At 37.5% G+C, this 24179-nt stretch overlaps 1 long non-coding RNA gene across 1 annotated transcript in view; it reads left to right on the forward strand.

Moving 5' to 3' along the window:
• LOC149772799 (uncharacterized) overlaps window positions 1-21966 on the forward strand; it is a 64522-nt gene extending 42556 nt beyond the window's left edge. Inside the window, exon 3 of the long non-coding RNA XR_016417592.1 lies at window positions 21474-21966. This is a non-coding gene — a long non-coding RNA (uncharacterized LOC149772799). The remainder of the gene's footprint in view (window positions 1-21473) is intronic.
• The last annotated feature ends 2213 nt before the right edge of the window (window positions 21967-24179 follow it).

The following is a 24179-nucleotide window of genomic DNA, read 5'->3' on the forward strand; positions in this document are numbered from 1 at the left end:
TCTTAGACCGCGTCCCTTTTTTTTCTTGTATCCTTTTCCCGTTGCCTTTTTTAGTGCCATTCCAGCTGCAGTTCCAACTGCACCGAGTGCTGCGGCTTTTGCTACGGCTGGTGCTGCCGCGGCAATCAACGCCGGTATTGCTGCGAGAAGAGGAAATATTCCACCGGTTTTAGTCATGTCCTTGATAGCTGCAGCAGAGAAATCAAGTCGGACACCGGTTTTTGCTGTTAGTGCCTTATTAAAATGTTTAAGCTGAGTATTAGTCAACGACAATTTGTTTGGACCACCAGTAATCTGATCTCGTTTTAGTGTTATTGATGTCCCGCACGTGCTTGCGTTCTTTGATTGCAATTTCTTCGTTTGACCGGAAGTCAAGGTGACATTAACATGACTGTATGACATTATATCCTAAGTTTGATTTTAATTGCGTTACATATTCTCGATTGGAGCGTCGATGACCCTCATTCGTCCGCCAACACCTTCAAGCAGCATTGCTTTATCGGAGAGTATGACAGCAATCGCTCTGTAACCACCAGCAGGAACACCTACACGAGCTCGGAAATGTAGGTCGACAACAGATTGTTTAACCAGATCAAGATGTTCCAGCGAAAAGTAATAAATCGGATATAAACTCATAAAGTCTCGCTGTGATATTTGCAGGCCAGTGTCTACATTAAGGTCGCGCCCCATAAATGACATCAGACGATGATACGCGCGTGCGACACGATGATGTTCGAAATCTATTAATATATCCTCAGATGGCTCCTGATGCCCATTTATTCTCAACGAAACTTCAGAAACTCCAAGTGTATCAAATACCATTGGATTTCTTTCCTGGCTATCTGTTCTAGCACGGTATTGAAATGCAATGAAAATATGTCGTGGTGCTGATACTCCTTGTTGCGATGATATATGCCATGTAAACAACCCACCATTATCACCCTGAATAACGTCTGTGGTTGTTGTTTTCGAGGATAGCAGTGATTTACCGCCCGTGTCCATGAAAGACAACAGTCGTTGTTCTTCGGTGATTGACGGAGACAACACTGGCATCCACAACCACAGTTTAGTTAGTATTACCTGACCAGGGGCAACAGCAGCATCTCGCCAGATAGCGTCATTATCATCAGGTTTTCGCACAAGTACAACTGTGTGTTTGGCACCGAATATGACCTTGTGGACATCTCTGCAGAATCCAAAGATGTGAGACAATGGAATCACACCTGAGAACTCTTCATCTCCACTTAACATCGATCTACGTGTTGCAAAACCCAAATTAAAATTTTCGTTCATCGATGCAACTGCGTCACCGGCATTATTCATTGTTACATTCCTGTTCTCGGGGCTGTCGGTTATATCCTTTGCAAACATCATTGATGGTCCGGCTGATCTGGTGTAATCATCCGAGTATCTCGCCAACCCGAGAATTGTTGTGGCAACGTCGACGTTATCATGAATTGTTTCAATTTCTTTTCCATCTATCATGTAAATAGCGGATTTAAATAACGCCATGATGCCGTTGTTAACAAATCCAACTCGGTCGCCGATTCCGTAGTTAGTGTTATCATTCTTTAAAAGCCTACCTTCAACTTCGATGAAGGCCTCAGCGGGCAAGAAGTATCTACTTGTATCCTGGACCTGTAGTTCAATTCTTCCGCGTTGGTTAGGATCACGTGCTTCATAAGAATAATATTGAAAATCACGTACAGAATCATCTTTAAGTACTGGTTTGGACATATCAAACGCGTCATTGGATTTTCGTGCAAACATTATTATTATTTGTGATGATCTAATTAAAATGTTATCGTCACCGGAAACCACTACCAGCTATCAAATTAGCAGTTACACTATCTTGCAACGCTTTGGAGGTAATTCCTGCTGTTGCGATCTCAGCTAATTTCTGATTTACGGCCTTATTTACTACGCTACTAACATTTGCCGGCATAGCTTCAGTGGATGGTAGTTTTACTGGCACCAACCTCTCGACTGGGTTTTTTTTTCGTATCAGCTGTGCTAGTCGATCCTTGATTGATTGAAATGCTTTCCCGGCAAGACTACCAACAGTGCCAATGGCTTTATCCTTGACAACATCAGCGGCTTTCATCGCGAATTGTTTTGCTAACGGTCCAGCTTTCGGAGCGATTCTTGTGACTAAATCCCTAACAACATCACCGACTCCATCTCCGTAAACAACCTCGTATACTGGTAATCGTGAGTTTACTACTCTGACACTTTTTGGTCTGCGAAAAGAATCGTGTAGTATCATTTTATTTAATTATTGTTTATCTAACTGAATTTGCTAGCAAATTTAATTATTAGTCGCTGTGGTAACCGTCTGCGAGTTCATCAATGAGCCCCCGGTAGATGCTGATATCCATGATGCCACGCTGAAATAGTCTCTGACAGATATCTGCGGCTTCATTTATAATTTCCGGAGAATTGTTTCCGGCACGTCTTCCTCCGATGAGAACTTCCAACCGTGATACATCATCGATGATATTATTAGGGCAGGCAATAAAACCGGATCCTAAACCCTCCCCTGTTGATGGTACAATTCTTGGGGATAAAATGTCTTGAGGCAAACTTTCAGAAGATGTTGTTAAGCTAATTATCGGCGACCTAGTTTGTTTGAATTTTTGGCCCCGCGGACTTCCTTCAGATGCAGCCTCGTATTCACTTAACGGAGTTAGGTCAGGATCTATTGCTCTTCGCCGTGAAGGATATTGTTGTCGTTCTGTGTGTTGCAACGGTGATTTTTCTTCTTGAGGTTGCGATGGTGGAATTTCAAGTTTACGTATAGCATCTACAAGTCTATCGTATTTTGTATCGTCCCTGCTGATTTGTTTTTTATTTTCACGTATACGATACGAATATTTGATAAAATTATCATCTGTCATAGAACCGTGTTCTGGGTTTAAAGACACATCTCTTCTAATCAATCCTAACAGTATTGTCTCAGGTAATTTCTCTTCTGGTACATTTTTAAGAAGTTCAATATAATCCGGCGTAAATCTTTTGGCGGGGTCAGTAATTCTCCCTGTTACTCGCTTACCAGCAGGTACTGACACAACAACTTCATCGGGTGGAGGCGGGGGTTTAAGTCCAGCTGAAATATCCTGTAAAATTTTCCTTTGCTCTATTAAAGCCTCTTTGGTAACAGCTGCGGATTTTTCAGTAGCTTTGGTCACGGGTTTAAATAATTCCTCCGTAGTCTCTGCAAAGCCTTCCCGTGCTTGCTGTCTTAGTTGTAATTTTTGTCTGACACTATCACGGACAGGAAGAAATTTCTGAATTGCTTCGAGACGTTCTCGAGCTAATCTAGTCGTATGTGCTTCTCCAATATTTGCCATTATTTATTTGTCAATGATTTAATTCCGCTAACATAAAAATGTTTTTCCTTGGAAACTCATTTCCCAGAGCAGCAGAGGGGATGGACCCGACCCATGGATTTTTCAATAACGACCCCGCCACGGAAACTGTTTCAGATTTATTGAAGTAACCCAAGTTGTCAGTGCAAACTCAACGAGTTTGTCCCTGGAAACTCTTCGAGTTTTCGGGGGACATTTTTTTTTGTCCTGTATTCTGAATAGAAGGGTTTATTTCGTCGAAATAAGCCCTCTATCGAGGAATAGTTTCCTGGAGGGGTTTATTGTGCAAAAAGTTTCGGTCTGTACAGCCCCTCTGCTGCTGCCGCTGCTTACATTACCGCCCATCATGGCTACGCATTTCCTGATGTCAAGAATCATGAGACTAGGAGTGCGGGAAAGAACGTGAAAGCAAAAGAGAGAGGTGTTACCTTCTAACAGAAAAAACAGATTTTTTTTAGGGCTCCAAAAGATTGCTTATTATTAAATAGGGAACCATTTTTGGTTTGGTATCCCTCCTTGACTAAGCTATTCTCGAAACAAACTTGACCCATTGGAACAACGCAACAATCTTAACTTTTTAAACCTAACAGTGACCAAACTGGTATATGTCGCTTAGACATAATAATGTAAATAAGATCAGTATGGCTATTTTTATGTACACTAAGTGCTAATATTAGACAGATATGTTAGGAAGTAGGAAATTTAACAGATTCGTTAGATTTGAACTAATTGCTCAGGTGGTTAACACATTATTGATACTTTTTATTGTCCATTAGCAAAAACGGGACTTGATTTGAAATAAGTAAGGGCTAGCGTTTTGGTGAGTACTTAACATCCACGGCTGTCTTGCTGAGCACCTTTTTCCTCCTTTACCACGCTCGGACAGAAAAATGAGTGTGTGGTGAGACAATTCCCACTCATGTTTAAAGCCTTTCAGTCAGGTTGTTAAGGACTAGTTAGTCCTACACGTGAGTGGCTAAATTTAAAAATAGTCTGTGAGTACATAAAAGCCTGGGGGGATGAGGCTCTTTTTCCTTCCCCAGGAGTAATTAAAAATCACGCGGTGCGTTATTAAACCAGTGATACATGCTCCATTAGAGCGAAAATCACTTTAATTCAAGTAAGCAAGCAAGCAAGTTCGGGTACCGTCTCAAGCACTCTTGATGACACCAACTGTCTGGGTTATTTTCTTTCTTGCAAGCCCCTATGTTCCACTTCGGTTTGTGATAATAACTTGTGATACTTCACATTTTCTAAAGTGGAAATCTTTACAAGCGGTACAAAATACAAAACTTACATGACTTTGGCTTTTGACACTTGCACAGACTCTTCACTTTATAAGTGTCACGAGAAAATTGTATATCCCATTTTTACCATTTTCAAAAACACGCACACACTTGCAGCTTGACCAGAAATATGTACATCTTGTTTTGTGGATAAGTCACAGACAAGTCCAAGCATATATAGGTGGTTATGAACGTTAGGAATATCCCCTCATTTTTTCAGAAATATCAAAGCTTGTATGTGCATTTTCCCTTTTCCACTCTATATTAGTGCTTAGATTTGTTCCAAAAAAAAAGAAAAAAGAAACGAAACAATTTTGAAGGAAAAAACAACTGAATTTTGAATTCCGGTTTCTCTCTGTTTATAATTATTTTCAAATTGATGGTGCATGACAGAATACATTCGCCTACCTTTCCAAAGTGAGAGGCATTTCTTCACATGTCATTGCCTTTGTTAAATTCGGTTTCATTGGTTAGTTATCATTAATCTTTAATTTTTTTGATGCATTTCTTTTTGATAGAATTTTTAAGGCTTTCTATTGTTGTAACGGTATTTACGTTGTTTAGTCTGTTGATGAAATTATCTATAGCAAAGTGCTTAAGATTTTTCAGTTTTTTATTATTTCAAGCACTACAAAAGGAGACCAAGTTTGTTTTCAAAGACGATTGAAACTCTAAATTACACGGGCGTGAAGGAAAACATCGTTGTGTTTAATCTAATCATGCTTGCCGTATCTCTTTGTGTTTTAGAGGTCATATTTCTTCTTAAGTAAATACACGCATCAAGAGACAGCCAGATTGGGTCATCATCCTTGAGTTTCACTGTACTTTCGGTTCTTTACTTCATACAAACCCCAAATTTATTAGTTTGAAGAAAAAACAAGATAACATGCCCCTCAATACTGTAACACGTCTGTTCTGACTCTACCGATGTGAGTGTGAGTGTTTATGTTAAATTGTTTAAGTGAGATATAAAAAAATGGTCAGCTTGAAAACTAGAAAGTAGTAAATGGGGCCACCCTAGGAACAATGGGAATTACCATTAAAAACACCCCTGGGCCACTCTAGGGACAATGGAAATTTAACATGGGGAAAATTGCTGGGCCACTCTAGGGATAATGGGAATTTAACATGGGGAATACAGTTTGGGCTTGTCTAGGGACAAAGGGAATTGAACATGGGGAATAGAGTTTGGGCTTGTCTAGGGACAAGGGGAATTGAACATGGGAGTAGAGTTTGGGCTTGTCTAGGGACAAGGGGAATTGAACATGGGGAATAGAGTTTGGGTCTGTCTAGGGACAAGGGGAATTGAACAGGGGAATAGATCGTGGGACTGTCTAGGGACAAGGGGAAATTGAACATGGGAATAAATCGTGGGACTGTCTAGCGTCAAGGGGAATTTAACATATAGAAATTGAACATGGTGGGTCTGTATAGCGTCAAGGGGAATTGAACATGGTGGGATTGTCTAGGGACAATGATGGTAGAGGGTCAAACACAACAGAGACAGAGACATACATACACTAGCACAAGCGTGAGATTTATATATAAGGCATTACCAAGACCTGAAATCTTGCTGGGGTGTTCAAAAATTTGCATAATTGTAATGATGCTATAAATAGCTATAATCAAGGAAATGCTCAACGACAAAATGCATGTGACTAAAAGTAACGCTAAAATGACGAAATTGTCCCAGAATTTAAAGGAAAATAAACATATCCCCGAAAATTAAGTTACAATGGATTAGACTAAAATGGATAAAATTAGTAACTGCTTACAATATCAACTTGTGTGACGATCGTGGATAAACACCCATGTATCTATTTATAGCTATAATCAGCTAAAATTCATATGAAATCCCACTATCTATTTATAGCTCCAACTTGTGGGTTTTTTCCTTTGGAAAATCCCGCTATCTTTTTATAGCCTCAGCTTGAGTGACGTTCCTGTTTATGAATTCTAGTATATATGTATAGCTACAAAATGTGGAAATCCCCAAGTCGATATTTATAGTCTCAAAATTTCCAGCGTCAGTGACGTCACTGTACTGAACACTAGGGGATAAATGGCAACAGTGTTGCAAGTGGCTGACCTGAATACGCGCTACTGTAGGTAGGTAGGTAGAGTATATCTGATAGGGATAAAGTGAGTTTTATAGGGACAAACAGAGACCAATACACACACACACACACACAACATACGCGCGCAGACACACTCACTCTAACACACACACACACACACACACACACAAACACACACAGAGAGAAGAGGAAAAAACAAACCCCAAATATACTATCCACACTCGGGAGGAAAAAAAAAACAACCAAATATACGATCTACACAACGTACGCGAACACACATACACACACACACACACACACACACACACACACACACACACACACACACTATAAGATGGATAAAATTAGTAACTACTTACAATATCAACTTCTGTGACGATCGTGGATAAATACCTATGTATCTATAATCAGCTGAAATTCCTATGAAATCCCACTATCTATTTATAGCTCCAACTTGTGGTTTTTTCCTTTGGAAAATCCCACTATCTTTTTATAGCCTCAGCTTAAGTGACGTTCCTGTTTATGAATTCTAGTATATATGTATAGCTACAAAATGTGGAAATCCCCAAGTCGATATTTATAGTCTCAAAATTTCCAGCGTCAGTGACGTCACTGTACTGAACACTAGGGGATGAATGGCAACAGTGTTGCAAGTGGCTGACCTGAATACACGCTACTGCAGGCAGGTATTTAGCGTGTATCTGATAGGGATAAAGTGAGTTTTTATAGGGACAAACGCACACACACACACACACACACACACACACACAGAGGAAAGAGGAAAAAACAAACCCCAAATATACTATCAATACAGAAGGGAGATAACACAAACCCCAAATAAACTATCAACACAAACGTACGCGAAAGCATACAAACCCCAAATATACTATTCACACAACGTCGCTAACGCATACAAACCCCAAATATGCTATCCACACTCGGGAGGAAGAAGAAAAAAACAACCAAATATACGATCTACACAACGTACGCGAACACACAGACACACACACACACACACACACACACACGCACACACAGAGGGAAGAGGAAAAAACAAACCCCAAATATACTATCAACACAGAAGGGAGATAATACAAACCTCAAATAAACTATCCACACAAACGTACGCGAACGCATACAAACCACAAATATACTATCAACACAGAAGGGAGATAATACAAACCCCAAATAAACTATCCACACAAACGTACGCGAACGCATACAAACCCCAAATATGCTATCCACACTCGGGAGGAAGAAGAAAAAAACAACCAAATATACGATCTACACAACGTACGCGAACACACACACACACACACACATATACACAGAGAGAAGAGGAAAAAACAAACCCCAAATATACTATCAATACAGAAGGGAGATAATACAAACCCCAAATAAACTATCCACACAAACGTACGCGAACACATACAAACCCCAAATGTACTATCAACACAGAAGGGAGATAAAACAAACCCCAAATAAACTATCCACACAAACGTACGCGAACGCATACAAACCCCAAATATACTATTCACACAACGTCGCTAACACATACAAACCCCAAATATGCTATCCACACTCGGGAGGAAGAAGAAAAAAACAACCAAATATACGATCTACACAACGTACGCGAACACACACACACACACACACACACACACACACACACACGCACACACAGAGGGAAGAGGAAAAACAAATCCCAAATATACTATCAACACAGAAGGGAGATAATACAAACCCGAAATATACTATCAACACAGAGTGAAGAAGAAAAAGTTTTTTGAAAGCACCTAAGCCCTCACCTGCAATGACCAACTCTGCCAAACACCTACACCCCACTCCCCACTCCCAACACTACAAAACCCATTTAACCCGTTATTTTATGGCATCAGTGTGTGATTTAGGAAACATCAAGACACAAAATGATGGATGAATAGACTGACTATTGTTTACCGACTTGCATGCCTAAAGAGCGTGCGTGAAGGAAAACATCCTTCCATTTCAATTCTAACTAAAACATGATCCAGAGGGATAGAGAGAGGTGAAAGAGCACAATTTCATAAAGTGTGAGTAAAAACAAAACACGCCAACCTTATTATACAATGTCAAGACCAAGAGACACCTACGTTTTCTTTCTGGTCTATTCTCTTTTAGAAGGTAGTATGAAATTTCACATTAGGGCCAACGCATCGGCTCACATTGTCAATTTTTCCATTTCCATGTCTTTACTGGCACAAGTTCTTCATCATCTTCAATTTCTTCTTCTTCTGAATCCCTCTTCTCTGTTTCGTCTTGTTTTTGTTTCTTCTCTTTTCTCGTAGGGCACTCTGAATTCCAGTGTCCTTTCTCCTGACAACGATATTAGGTATCTTGACTTTTGTCTCTCTTTCTTAGACGAAGCAGGTATTCTGGAGACAAATACCCATTTACCTTTGAAAATATAGCAATCTTCATTAGCACTTACACACTTTCGTATGATTCTCATCAAATCAACGATCAAAAGAGTAAGTTTTGTTGCCACTTTCGCATGTGAATTATGCTTTCGTATGACTTTTAGCAAATATTTGACCAGCAGGTCGATCTGTGCTGACTCTTCCATCTTCTTGATCGTTTGAGAGCGGAATGAATACTCTGACGCTAAGACACTCTCCTTATATACAGGGACCTGCTGCGTATGAAACCTAGTCAAATGTAATTTTGCAATAAGATGAAACGATTTCATTGAGGAAGTAAAAAGCAATGATGTACCGTATCGCCTCACACAAAACCTGAAGTGTTAGTTCAAATCCGTGTCAGCGATTTCGAAGACGACATAACTGAGCTTTAATCAATGCTCGCCAATTATGCCACAAAACCACGAGTCCTGATTCACGCCAAAAGAAATTTCGTTCGGTCCATAAAAAATAGTATCATATCTGAGAAACGCAAAAAGGAACTTCCAGAAAACTGAGAAAGACGGCTTACACCTACAACGTAAATGTATGAGTTCAAGTAGTGCGTAAAACTTAGTCAAATTAAATTTTTATAGTCAAGACGAAACGATCTCTTTTCAAACAAGAAAGCAGACACCAAGCGACAATGGCGATCCGTGTCACACAACACTTTTCAAAATGTATATTATCAGGGGTTTGTTCTAGCGATCTGCACGGTTAAATTAAATGTTGATGTATTTTGCAATAAGACGGACACAATTTCCATGGGATCGCCCATGGTACGAATGTTCGTGCATTAGTTTAATTTTTAAAAATATTTATTTTATATAAATCGCCTATAGGATAGACCCAGTAAAGCATGGCCATTCTCGTCACTGTCTGAATAGCTACTCAAGTCAATTCGAAGCGAACGCGGTAAGAAAATAAGTATAGCCAATGAAATGGCTTACAACGGGTGATGCCTTGTTTTGTTCTAGGACTGTGTGGCATAATAATCCCTATGTTCTTGCGTTGTTACCATTACAGTGCAGACAGACTGAAATGTGAACTTACAAGCCCTCTTTGTGTGTGTTGTACCATTTCCTCTTACCACATCAAAATACTGAGCGTCACAGTGTTGGTTCGCGTTTTCAAACTGACCATTTTTTTTATATCTCACTTAAACATTTCGACATAAACACTCACACTCACATCGGTAGAGTCAGAACAGACGTGTTACAGTATTGAGGGGCATGCTATCTTTTCGTTTTCAAACTAATAAATTTGGGGCTTGTATGAAGTAAAGAACCGAAAGTACAGTGAAACTCAAGGATGATGACCCAATCTGTCTGTCTATTGATGCGTGTATTTACTTAAGAAGAAATATGACCTCTAAAACACAAAGAGATACGGCAAGCATGATTAGATCAAACACAACGATGTTTTCCTTCACGCCCGTGTAATTTAGAGTTTCAATCGTCTTTGAAGACAAACTTGGTCTCCTTTTGTAGGGCTTGAAATAATAAAAGAAACTGAAAAATCTTAAGCACTTTGCTATAGATAATTTCATCAACAGACTAAACAACATAAATACCGTTACAACAATAGAAAGCCTTAAATCTTCTATCAAAAAGAAATGCATGAAAAAAATTAAAGATTAACGATAACTAACCAATGAAACCGAATTTAACAAAGGCAATGACATGTGAAGAAATGCCTCTCACTTTGGAAAGGTAGGCGAATGTACTCTGTCATGCACCATCAACTTGAAAAAAATTATAAACAGAGAGAAACCTGAATTCGAAATTCAGTTGTTTCTTTTTCTTCAAAATTGTTTCGTTTGTTTTTTCTTTTTTTTTGGAACAAATCTAAGCACTAATATAGAGTGGAAAAGGGAAAATGCACATACAAGCTTTGATATTTCAGAAAAAATGAGGGGATATTCCTAACGTTCATAACCACCTATATATGCTTGGACTTGTCTGTGACTTATCCACAAAACAAGATGTACATATTTCTGGTCAAGCTGCAAGTGTGTGCGTGTTTTTGAAAATGGTAAAAATGGGATATACAATTTTCTCGTGACACTTATAAAGTGAAGAGTCTGTGCAAGTGTCAGAAGCCAAAGTCATATAAGTTTTGTATTTTGTACGGCTTGTAAAGATTTCCACTTTAGAAAATGTGAAGTATCACAAGTTATTATCACAAACCGAAGTGGAACATAGGGGCTTGCAAGAAAGAAAATAACCCAGACAGTTGGTGTCATCAAGAGTGCTTGAGACGGTACCCGAACTTGCTTGCTTGCTTACTTGAATTAAAGTGATTTTCGCTCTAATGGAGCATGTATCACTGGTTTAATAACGCACCGCGTGATTTTTAATTACTCCTGGGGAAGGAAAGAGAGCCTCATCCCCCCAGGCTTTTATGTACTCACAGACTATTTTTAAATTTAGCCACTCACGTGTAGGACTAACTAGTCCTTAACAACCTGACTGAAAGGCTTTAAACATGAGTGGGAATTGTCTCACCACACACTCATTTTTCTGTCCGAGCGTGGTAAAGGAGGAAAAAGGTGCTCAGCAAGACAGCCGTGGATGTTAAGTACTCACCAAAACGCTAGCCCGTACTTATTTCAAATCAAGTCGTGTCACCAAAAAAGACGACGTGTACGACATCAAAGGCATTGTCAAACGCAGAATGCCTCAGTGCTAACTGGCTAGGTCTGCATTTCTTGTTCCCGCTGCTGTTGCGTATATTTCTTCCCTCCACACCGAGTTCTGGGCCTAATTCTTTAAATTTCGTTGTACCCGAACTTACATTATCCATATTATCACCAACAAAAAAAACAAAAAACGCACAGACCTAAAAGAAACACTCACTCACTTTTTACAGAACATTACTATTTGTAAAATTTTGATAAGCGACGGAAACGAACAACTTAGAGTCACACTTTCTAACCAAGATAAAGAAATCATGTGCTGATAGACTCACTTCTGTATTTTTTCTTCTAACTGACTAACATATCATAGGGAATGGAATGTTATTTCTTTTCGAGAGTATGGGGTAGCCCTGAAATTTTCTTTTGGGAACTTGAAGCGATCGCTGTGTGTGTGTGTGTGTGTGTGTGTGTGTGTGTGTGTGTGTGTTCGCGTACGTTGTGTAGATCGTATATTTGGTTGTTTTTTTTTTTCCTCCCGAGTGTGGATAGTATATTTGGGGTTTGTTTTTTCCTCTTCCCTCTGTGTGTGTTTGTGTGTGTGTGTGTGTGTGTGTGTGTTAGAGTGAGTGTGTCTGCGCGCGTATGTTGTGTGTGTGTGTGTGTGTGTATTGGTCTCTGTTTGTCCCTATAAAACTCACTTTATCCCTATCAGATACACTCTACCTACCTACCTACAGTAGCGCGTATTCAGGTCAGCCACTTGCAACACTGTTGCCATTTATCCCCTAGTGTTCAGTACAGTGACGTCACTGACGCTGGAAATTTTGAGACTATAAATATCGACTTGGGGATTTCCACATTTTGTAGCTATACATATATACTAGAATTCATAAACAGGAACGTCACTCAAGCTGAGGCTATAAAAAGATAGCGGGATTTTCCAAAGAAAAAACCCACAAGTTGGAGCTATAAATAGATAGTGGGATTTCATAGGAATTTTAGCTGATTATAGCTATAAATAGATACATGGGTGTTTATCCACGATCGTCACACAAGTTGATATTGTAAGTAGTTACTAATTTTATCCATTTTAGTCTAATCCATTGTAACTTAATTTTCGGGGATATGTTTATTTTCCTTTAAATTCTGGGACAATTTCGTCATTTTAGCGTTACTTTTAGTCACATGCATTTTGTCGTTGAGCATTTCCTTGATTATAGCTATTTATAGCATCATTACAATTATGCAAATTTTTGAACACCCCAGCAAGATTTCAGGTCTTGGTAATGCCTTATATATAAATCTCACGCTTGTGCTAGTGTATGTATGTCTCTGTCTCTGTTGTGTTTGACCCTCTACCATCATTGTCCCTAGACAATCCCACCATGTTCAATTCCCCTTGACGCTATACAGACCCACCATGTTCAATTTCTATATGTTAAATTCCCCTTGACGCTAGACAGTCCCACGATTTATTCCCATGTTCAATTTCCCCTTGTCCCTAGACAGTCCCACGATCTATTCCCCTGTTCAATTCCCCTTGTCCCTAGACAGACCCAAACTCTATTCCCCATGTTCAATTCCCCTTGTCCCTAGACAAGCCCAAACTCTACTCCCATGTTCAATTCCCCTTGTCCCTAGACAAGCCCAAACTCTATTCCCCATGTTCAATTCCCCTTGTCCCTAGACAAGCCCAAACTCCATTCCCCATGTTAAATTCCCATTGTCCCTAGAGTGGCCCAGCAATTTTCCCCATATTAAATTTCCATTGTCCCTAGAGTGGCCCAGGGGTGTTTTTAATGGTAATTCCCATTGTCATTAGGGTGGCCCCATTTACTACTCGCGAACCAATACTGTGACGCTCAGTATTTTGATGTGGTAAGAAGAAATGGTACAACAAACACAAAGAGGGATTGTAAGTTCACATTTCAGTCTGTTTACACTGTAATGGTAACAACGCAAGAACATAGGGATTATTATGCCACACAGTCCTAGAACAAAACAATGCATCACCCGTTGTAAGCCATTTCATTGGCTATACTTATTTTCTTACCGCGTTCGCTTCGAATTGACTTGAGTAGCTATTCAGACAGTGACGAGAATGGCCATGCTTTACTGTGTCTATCCTATAGGCGATTCATATAAAAAAATATTTTTAAAAATTAAACTAATGCACGAACAATCGCACCATGGGCGATCCCATGGAAATTGTGTCCGTCTTATTGCAAAATACATCAACATTTAATTTAACCGTGCAGATCGCTAGAACAAACCTCTGATAATGTACATTTTGAAAAGTGTTGTGTGACACGGATCGCCATTGTCGCTTGGTGTCTGCTTTCTTGTTCGAAAAGAGATCGTTTCGTCTTGACTATAAAAATTTAATTTGACTACGTTTTACGCACTACTTGAACTCATACATTTACGTTGTAGGTGTAAGTCGTCGTTCTCAGTTTTCTGGAAGTTCGCTTTTGCGTTTCTCAGATGTGATACTATATTTTACGGACCGAACGAAATTTCTTTTGGCGTGAAGCAGGACTCGTGGTTTTGTGGCATATGTGGAGAACATTGATGAAAGCTCAGTTATGTCGTCTTCGAAATCGCTGACACGGATTTGAGCTAACACTTCAGCTCTTGTGTGAGGCGACACGGCACGTCATTGCCTTTTACTTTATCAATGAAATCGTTTCATCTTATTGCAAAATTACATTTGACTAGGCTTCATACGCAGCAGGTCCCTGTACATAGGGAGAGTGTCTTAGCGTCAGATTATTCATTCCACTCTCAAACGATCAAGAAGATGGAAGAGTCAGCACAGATCGACCTGCTGGTCAAATATTTGCTAAAAGTCATACGAAAGCACAATTCACATGCGAAAGTGGCAACAAAACTTACTCTTTTGGTCGTTGATTTGATGAGAGTCATACGAAAGTGTGTAAGTGCTGATGAAGTTTGCTATATCTCAAAGGTAATGGGTATTTATCTCCAGAATACCTGCTTCGTCTAAGAAAGAGAGACAAAAGTCAACATGCCTAATATCGCTGTCGGGAGAAAGGACACTGGGATTCAGAGTGCCCTACGAGTAAAGAGAAGAAACAGAAACAAAACGAAACTGAGGAGAGGGATTCAGAAGAAGAAGAAATTGAAGATGATGAAGAACGTGTGCCAGTAAAGACATGGAAATGGAAAAATTGACAATGTGAGCCGATGCGTTGGCCCTGATGTGAAATTTCACACTACCTTCTAAAAGAGAATAGACCAGAAAGAAAACTTAAGTGTCTCTTAGTCTTGACATTATAATAAGGATGACGTGTTTTGTTTTTTACTCACACTTTATGAAATTGTGCTCTTTCACCTCTCTCTATCCCTCTGGAACATGTTTTAGTTAGAATTGAAATGAAAGGATGTTTTCCTTCACGCACGCTCTTTAGGCATGCAAGTCGGTAAACACTAGTCAGTCTATTCATCCATCATTTTGTGTCTTGATGTTTCCTAAATCAGACACTGATGCCATAAAATAACGGGTTAAATGGGTTTTGTAGTGTTGGGGTGGGGTGGGGTGCATGTGCTTGGCAGAGTTGGTCATTGCAGGTGAGGGTTTAGGTGCTTTCAAAAAACATTTTCTTCTTCACTCTGTGTTAATGGAATATAATGGGTTATTTTCTTCATTCTATGTTGATAGTATATATAAAGGGTTATTTCTTCACTCCGTGTGGATAGTGTATAAGGCTTTTCTTCTTCCCTCTGTGTGGTTAGTATATTATGGCTTTTTTCCTCTTCCCTCTTTGAGGATAGCGTATATTGGGTTATTTATTTCTTCTTCCCTCTGCGTAGATTGTAGATATGGGGTTTATTTTTTGTTACATCTCACCTCCATGTGGATAGTAGGTATGGGATTTGCATTCTTCCTCTTCCATGTGTAGATAGTATATTTGGGTTAGTATTATCTCCCTTCTGTGTGGATAGTATATTTGGGGTTTGTTTTTTTCCTCTTCCCTGTGTGTGTGTGTGTGTATTCGCGTACGTTATGTAAATCGTATATTTGGTTGTTTTTTTCTTCTTCCTCCCGAGTGTAGATGGTATATTTGGGGTTTGTCCGCGTTAGCGACGTTGTGTGGATAGTATATTTGGGAATTGTATGCGTTCGGGTACGTTTGTATGGATACTATATTTGGTTTTGTTTTCCCTCCCTTCCGTGTGGATAGTATATTTTGAGTTTGTATGCGTTAGCGACGTTGTGTGGATAGTATATTTGGGGTTTGTATGCGTTCGCGTACGTTTGTGTGGATATTATATTTGGGGTTTGTATGCGTTAGCAGCGTTGTGTGGATAGAATATTTGGGGTTTGTACGCGTTCGCGTACGTTTGTGTGGATAGTATATTTGGGGTTTGTATGCGTTCGCGTACGTTTGTGTGGATTGTATATTTGGGGTTTGTACGCGTTAGCGACGTTGTGTGGATGGTATATTTGGGGTTTGTATGCCTTCGCGACGTTATGTGGATAGTATATTTGGGTTTGTATGCGTTGGCGTACATTTGTGTGGATAGTATATTTGGGGTTTGTATGCGTTAGAGACGTTGTGTGGATATTATATTTGGGGTTTGTACGCGTTAGAGACGTTGTGTGGATAGTATATTTGGGGTTTGTATGCGTTCGCGTACGTTTGTGTGGATAGTATATTTGGGGTTTGTCCGCGTTAGCGACGTTGTGTGGATAGTATATTTTGGAATTGTATGCGTTCGGGTACGTTTGTATGGATAGTATATTTGATTTTGTTTTTCCTCCCTTCCGTGTGAATAGTATATTTTGAGTTTGTATGCGTTAGCGACGTTGTGTGGATAGTATGTTTGGGGTTTGTATGCGTTCGCGTACGTTTGTGTGGATATTATATTTGGGGTTTGTATGCGTTAGCGACGTTGCGTGGATAGAATATTTGGGGTTTGTACGCGTTCGCTTACGTTTGTGTGGATAGTATATTTTGGCTTTGTATGCGTTCGCGTACGTTTGTGTGGATAGTATATTTGGGGTTTGTATGCGTTCGCGTACGTTTGTGTGGATAGTATATTTGGGGTTTGTATGCGTTCGCATACATTTGTGTGGATAGTATTTTTGGGGTTTGTTTTTTGTTCTTTCCTCTGTGGTGTGCGTGTGTGTGTGTGTGTGTCTGTGTTTGTGTGTATTGGTCTCTGTCCCTATAAAACTCCCTTTATCCCTATCAAATATATTCTACCTACCTACCTACAGTAACGCGTATTCAGGTCAGCCACTTGCAACACTGTTGCCATTTATCCCCTAGTTTCCAGTACAGTGACGTCACTGACGCTGGAAATTTTGATACTATAAATATGGACTTGGGGTTTTCCACAGGTTGTAGCTATACATATGTACTAGAGTTCATAAACAGGAACGTCACTCAAGCTGAGGCTATGAAAAGATAGTGGGGTTTTCCAATGGAATAACCCACAAGTTGTAGTATAAATAGATAGTGGGATTTCATAGGAATTTTAGCTGATTATAGCTATAAATAGATACATGGGTGTTTATCCACGATCGTCACACAAGTTGATATTGTAAGTAGTTACTAATTTTATCCATTTTAGTCTAAACCATTGTAACTTAATTTTCGGGGATATGTTTATTTTCCTTTAAATTCTGGGACAATTTCGTCATTTTAGCGTTACTTTTAGTCACATCCATTTTGTCTTTGAGCATTTCCTTGATTGTAGCTATTTATAGCATCGTTACAATTATGCAAATTTTTGAACACCCCAGCAAGATTTCAGGTCTTGGTAATGCTTTATATATAAATCTCACGCTTGTACTAGTGTATGTATGTCTCTGTCTCTGTTGTGTTTGACCCTCTACCATCATTGTCCCTAGACAATCCCACCATGTTCAATTCCCCTTGACGCTATACAGACCCACCATGTTCAATTTCCATATGTTAATTTCCCCTAGTCCCTAGACAGACCCACACTCTATTCCCATGTTCAATTCCCGTTGTCCCTAGAGTGACCCAGCAATTTTTCCCATGTTCAATTTCCATTGACGCTAGACAGTCCCACGATTTATTCCCATGTTAAATTCCCCTTGTCCCTAGACAGACCCAAACTATAGTTCCATGTTAAATTCCCCTTGTCCCTAGATAGACCCACACTCTATTCCCCCATGTTAAATTCCCTTGTCCCTATAGTGACCCAACAATTTTCCCCATGTTAAATTTACATAGTCCCTATAGTGACCCGGGGGGTCTGTAATACCAGTTCCCATTGTCCCTATAGTGCCCCCCTTCACTACTTACATTATTATTATTGCAGAGGCTTCATTGTTTATCAATATTGCTATAAATTAGTGTTACTTGACTTTTAATAATAACTGTATATATTGGACCCAATAAAATAATTATTATTTCCTGTATTAGAACTTATGGTGAAACTTTTTTACACCTAGGTCATATGTGTTTAATTTGTACCCCAATGTTGCATTAAAATTGATAAACAAAATGCTTATTTGATAATAAAATGAAAGAAGTTAACATTGTATTGTTATCATTTATTCCTCTCTTTTTTTTCCATCATGAGCATTAATGAAAATGTATCCATAAAGTCCATATATGTAGCATGGACATCTATACTGTAGCATGTTTCACTTGTATCAGATTACACAAGACACAATGTTTACTGACATGAACATAGAGAAACAAATCGTGTTTGGTTGTACTCAGAGGGTTGAATGTGTTATCTGATTGAAAACTGGATCCAACAAAATCACAAATGAGAGTGAAAAAGTGAAATGATTGCTTGAAGGTATGTGCCATTCACACATGACGCAGTGTTATGTGCAAAATAACTAAGATTGTATTATATCCAGTTCAATTATATGACAGTATCTTGCAAATAAAATCATATTTGTCATTTTACCAACAGGATATTGAAGACAAGGATTATTTTTTTATTGCAAAGCAAGCTGACCTTGGAAACCGACTTTGGATACTTTTAAGTCGATTATATTTTAAAGGATATCAATAAAAAGGTTATTTTTTCAAAGCAAGCCGACTTTGGATTCTTTTTTAAGTGTGCTGATTTTATATATATATATATATATATATATATATATATATATATATATATATATATATATATATATATATATATATATATATATATATATATATGTATGTATACACACACACACACACACACACACACACACATTCAGTGCACATAGGGAAACTACTTTGCTTCCATTTGACCAGTATTCACAGGAATTTAGGAAATAAAATGAAAAAATGAAACAATTTTTAAAGTGACATAATATAGCACTTCGTGCATGGACATCGATGATCCAGGGTCACTTTGATGATTTGGAGCAAATAAAATCATTTGATGAATTTGCGAAGGCCAGAAGAGAAGATGATTTTCCAGACAATAAAATCATTAACATGGATGAAATTCCAGTGTGCTTTGATCTCATTCCTAGATGGACTGTCAATAACATGGTGGTTGAAAGTGTGAGAATTAGCATGACTGGTGCAGATCTTAAATAAAATGACTTTAGTCCATGCAGTTTCTGCTTAAGGAGATGTGTTGCCTCCAACAATAAATTTTCACTGTATGACAAAGCTAACAAGATATTCATGCACTGAAAGAATGGATCATATATGTGCAGGAGAAGGGTTGGGTTAATGAGATGATGCTGCAATGGATTTTAAAAAAGTACACCGTTTTATATTTTTTTTAAATAAAAATTTAAGTTGGAGTGCATTTTCCGACATGTAATTTTCAAATGATTTAAAATGTGCTCACAACTTAAGACTGGAAAAGAAACTATGTGTCCCAGAACATACAGTGTACAAAAATATACATTCAGAATTGAGTTATGTTGTCTCAACATAAACAGTATATATAACTTTTTATGAATAACAAACTTTTGATTGAGTTGCATAGCTAAATGTAAGTGAAATTGCCATAATGCTTCCATGCTCTTACATACAAATATCAATACTAATGTCACTGTATGAATTGTTTGCTAGTCATTTAAAGAGTGATATATTTATTTCATGATCTTTATATTAATATTTGGCAGCATAAAATTGATTTTTCAACACACTTCACTAAGCTCTATAACTGTTAAAAATTTCACCAAAATGTTTCCAAAAGTGAAGAAAAAGAAATTGCTGCAATTATACTGCAGAAAAAATGTTTTTCCTTTTCTTGATAAAATCCACACTAATATCTATTAACATACAAATTCCTAATGGTAACTTTTCATCTGAAATGTTAATTGTCTTAACTTTTTCCGTTTATTATGATATTTTTAAAAAGAAAACTGTTCTGGAATGATTTGAAAAAAAAATCTTTTAAATCTATTCATTCCTTCATAGAAATTCAGAAAAAAGAAATTCATTTTCTTTGTTAAATAAAATCATTCTTACTTCGTTCACATTATTTTCACCCATCCATTCCTCTTTTCGGGGAAATAGATATGAAATATATGTTACGGTTTTAAGCATGACAAGTAAATCCCAGTCCAGGCGTTACATTATTTGTCTCCCCACAAGGCTTGCCGAGTGGGGAGACATATAATGTAACCCCGCAACTAGGATTTCCTTGTCTCGGTCCAAACCCTAATGTAGATTATTTTTCTCATCCAATATTTTCCTTTAAAAAGAACTCTTTATTAGTGTAATATAGTTCATGTGCAAAGGTTTACATGTGGCTCATTAATACAAATATGTTAATGGGGGGTGTGGTATGACCATTGCATCCAAAGTACAGTTTATGCGGATGTTATGTGAAATTGACAATTAATAATTAATATTTATTACAAGAAACTTTCATTTTCATCATTTTCAGTTTTGAAAAGTTACACTGTAAATAATGAAACGATACTGGCTACTCAGCCCTACTGTAGTTATACTTAGTACAAGCTGAATCGAAGAGTAACATCTTGGTTTAGATTATTCATGGGTAATTAGAGATCTGTATCACTATCGTATATAACTCTCCTTTTCTTTGAAGGAGGTGAAACTGTTTGACATGTGTTGTTCTTAGTATTGATTGTAAAATTACCCCAGGTGAAACTGTTTGACATGTGTTGTTCTTAGTACTGATTGTAAAATTACCCCAGGTGAAACTGTTTGACATGTGTTGTTCTTAGTATTGATTGTAAAATTACCCCAGGTGAAACTGTTTGACATGTGTTGTTCTTAGTACTGATTGTAAAATTACCCCAGGTGAAACTGTTTGACATGTGTTGTTCTTAGTACTGATTGTAAAATTACCCCAGGTGAAACTGTTTGACATGTGTTGTTCTTAGTATTGATTGTAAAATTACCCCAGGTGAAACTGTTTGACATGTGTTGTTCTTAGTACTGATTGTAAAATTACCCCAGGTGAAACTGTTTGACATGTGTTGTTCTTAGTATTGATTGTAAAATTACCCCAGGTGAAACTGTTTGACATGTGTTGTTCTTAGTACTGATTGTAAAATTACCCCATGTATAAAAGACCCTCCAAAACTTTCAAGTTCACGGATTCTTTGAAAATTTATTCTTGTCTTGGAAATATGGCAAGTGATACAGTAAATTTGCTTATGGATTAATGATTTCTTCTGGCTGGCAAGTGCATTATTTGTCATTAAATAGTGTAGGTTTATCTTTCAGATACAGTGCTGAATGTCATTCTCATGATTGAGAGGAACAAAGTTATGCTCCACTGAAATCCATGTACCTGCTACAGATTGCATATTTACACAGATTATGTGACCTCTACTTTGTCTGTCAGAGCACAAGCAGAATTATAAAGTCTTCAACAGCACAGATTTTCAAGAATCACCAATTATTAGTACTAAACATGTTATTTGTATTGCTAATTCAGTACACAGTAATACTGAAAGGGATGTACATTTCTGACCACTTTTTCTGTTGTTCCCATGATTTCACTCTTCACAAAGCAGTACTGGTTTACTCATGTTATAATGTTGCTTTTTTGCAAGAGCAATTAATAGAGCTCCACTTTTCATTATTGTTTACCTTTCTTGTTTAGCAAAGGCATCTGCTCCAACTGTATTTTACATGATTGTGTTATTGAATAATGGTTAAGATGTTGCTCATTATTTCAGCTTGGTAAAGAAAGTAAAGGAAATATAAAAACATATTACAGATTGCTTTTGATTGCTGATTAAACTTAAATGATGGCAGCCAGATTAACAACTATTCCATTAAAACATACATGGGACCCAGAAAGGCACTTTCAAAGTGGGATACTCACCCATTGATGCAGTTTAGAATTTTCTTATCATTTTAATATGATATCTGTGAAATCAGTGTACATATATTTTGTTTTAAACTGCCTTCCCTGGGTACTATGTATGTTTAAATGGAACAGCCCTAAAATCAAAGCTTGCAAATATGGAACATATAGTGAATAAGCTAAATTTTAAAGAATCGGGGAGGGGGGGAAGCTACATTATTTAAATAATTAGATTATTATATGTGCATGCTTTATATCTTGTACTTGTGTCAGTAATTGGCTTAAAGCACTAAATATGTATATATGTTCATAAATATATGAAACATGAACAGGCATCAAACCATTGGCAATAATTGTTGTCCAAAGAGTATTCACATAAAATATTTTGGTGGCTATCTGGGTAGAAAGTAGTTGCCTATGGGCACGAAACGGTGGGTAGTGGACTTGTTCCTCCTGTCAAATAACAAAGTGAACAATATGTACATGCATGATAGAATGTTGCCTTTGCAACAGTAAACCACTTTTGGATACCATAAATTTCATTTATTGATTTTATAAAAAAATGACATCCAAATGACCAACATTTCATGGTGAAAATTTAGTCAGATGAATTTCCCAGAAAAACTGTTCTATTGGTCACAAAAATCAGTTGTGTATAAAACATATACACTGTCGTTTCATAATTTACTTACCTAGTTTGACATGTTTTGAAATGTATATATTTTCTGTATTCAGTCCAAACAATTTCATTGAGATTTTCTAATCGTGACTGCTGGCCATTTGCAATCGCATATTGTACAGTTCTTTAATGTAAGAGTACAGTATACGTGTTAAGTGTTTCGACTGAACTTTTTAAATAATGGTACAATGTACCTCTGCAAACAAAAAGCATGTGTGCAGATTAAAATTATTGAGGTACATTCATTGTAAGTGTAAATTTTCTTTTCAGTAAGTATACAATATTTGGCTTTTAATTGCTTTACAGACTTTAAATCTCTGCACAGTGATGCAGTGAAAGTTACATTGAGTGTTTGCAAATGAATAATTGAGGAATTAGGCGTACAGTATTTATACCCAATAAATGCAGAAGCTGTACTGAAATTTTATGATTAGAAATATTTAGAATTGGCTTTTTGTCATAGCCACCATTATATGGCTTCCCTGGACACTATGAAAGGCATTTTCCCAGCCTACAAATGCATACCATATCTGTCCTTTAGGTCTACAACAGTGATCTATATGAATGGCAAGTTGTACTGTGTTCTTCATAATTTTTATCCATTTCATTCAGTATATGCTTTAATAATGTTTTCAAGTAGATGCTGTACATAAAAGATGTCTTAATTTTCAAAAACTTTTTACCAGTCTTCCACCTCCATTGACCCCCATTGTGTCCCAAATCTTATTCAATAATTCACACACCTGGACAGCCTCTGACGAGTGTATGAGTTATATTGTGATTTGTAAACACCATTAATTTCATTGTAACCATAATTAAAATTTATATACTGAGAAGTTGCGTTTTTGGTGCTTGAGCTTTTGCATTTAAATAAAGACTTGTTTCACATGTTAAGAGGCCTTATAATAAGTATTAAGGAAAAAATGAAAAAATGGCTATGTCTTTTTCATTGCATGATTTCAAATTCATTTTGTATTCAGATGTTGTGGTCTTTAATGTTTCTGTGGGAAATAAAAAAAAAATAAAACATTTAACATCATACGATATTTCTTTATTACTTGCTTGTTCATACGACCATACCTATAGGCCACACATTGTCATAATTCTAAGCATCCACAATATGTTTCTTCAGATAGGGCAATAATTGAATCAAAATAAATTATTTTCTTTGAATTATCTGTTTACATTCTAGATTGTATATCTACTATCTTCTCACAATTACCTTCTCACAAATATCAAATGTATTTTTATCATCAAAATTAAAATAAGTATTAGTCACTATAGTGTACAGGCCAAGAAATAAAATTACTAATGAGAAATGATAATTAAGGCAAAATAATTTACTTTCGTTAAATTATTTTCCATTTCAGGAGATGTGTGTATGTATGTATGTGTGTGTGTGTGTGTGTGTGTGTGTGTGTGTGTTACAAGACTACTA

This window comes from Sinohyriopsis cumingii, unplaced genomic scaffold (assembly GCF_028554795.1).
Source record: "Sinohyriopsis cumingii isolate HCF-2022 unplaced genomic scaffold, ASM2855479v2 utg001176l, whole genome shotgun sequence".
Classification (NCBI taxonomy): Eukaryota; Metazoa; Mollusca; class Bivalvia; order Unionida; family Unionidae; genus Sinohyriopsis; species Sinohyriopsis cumingii.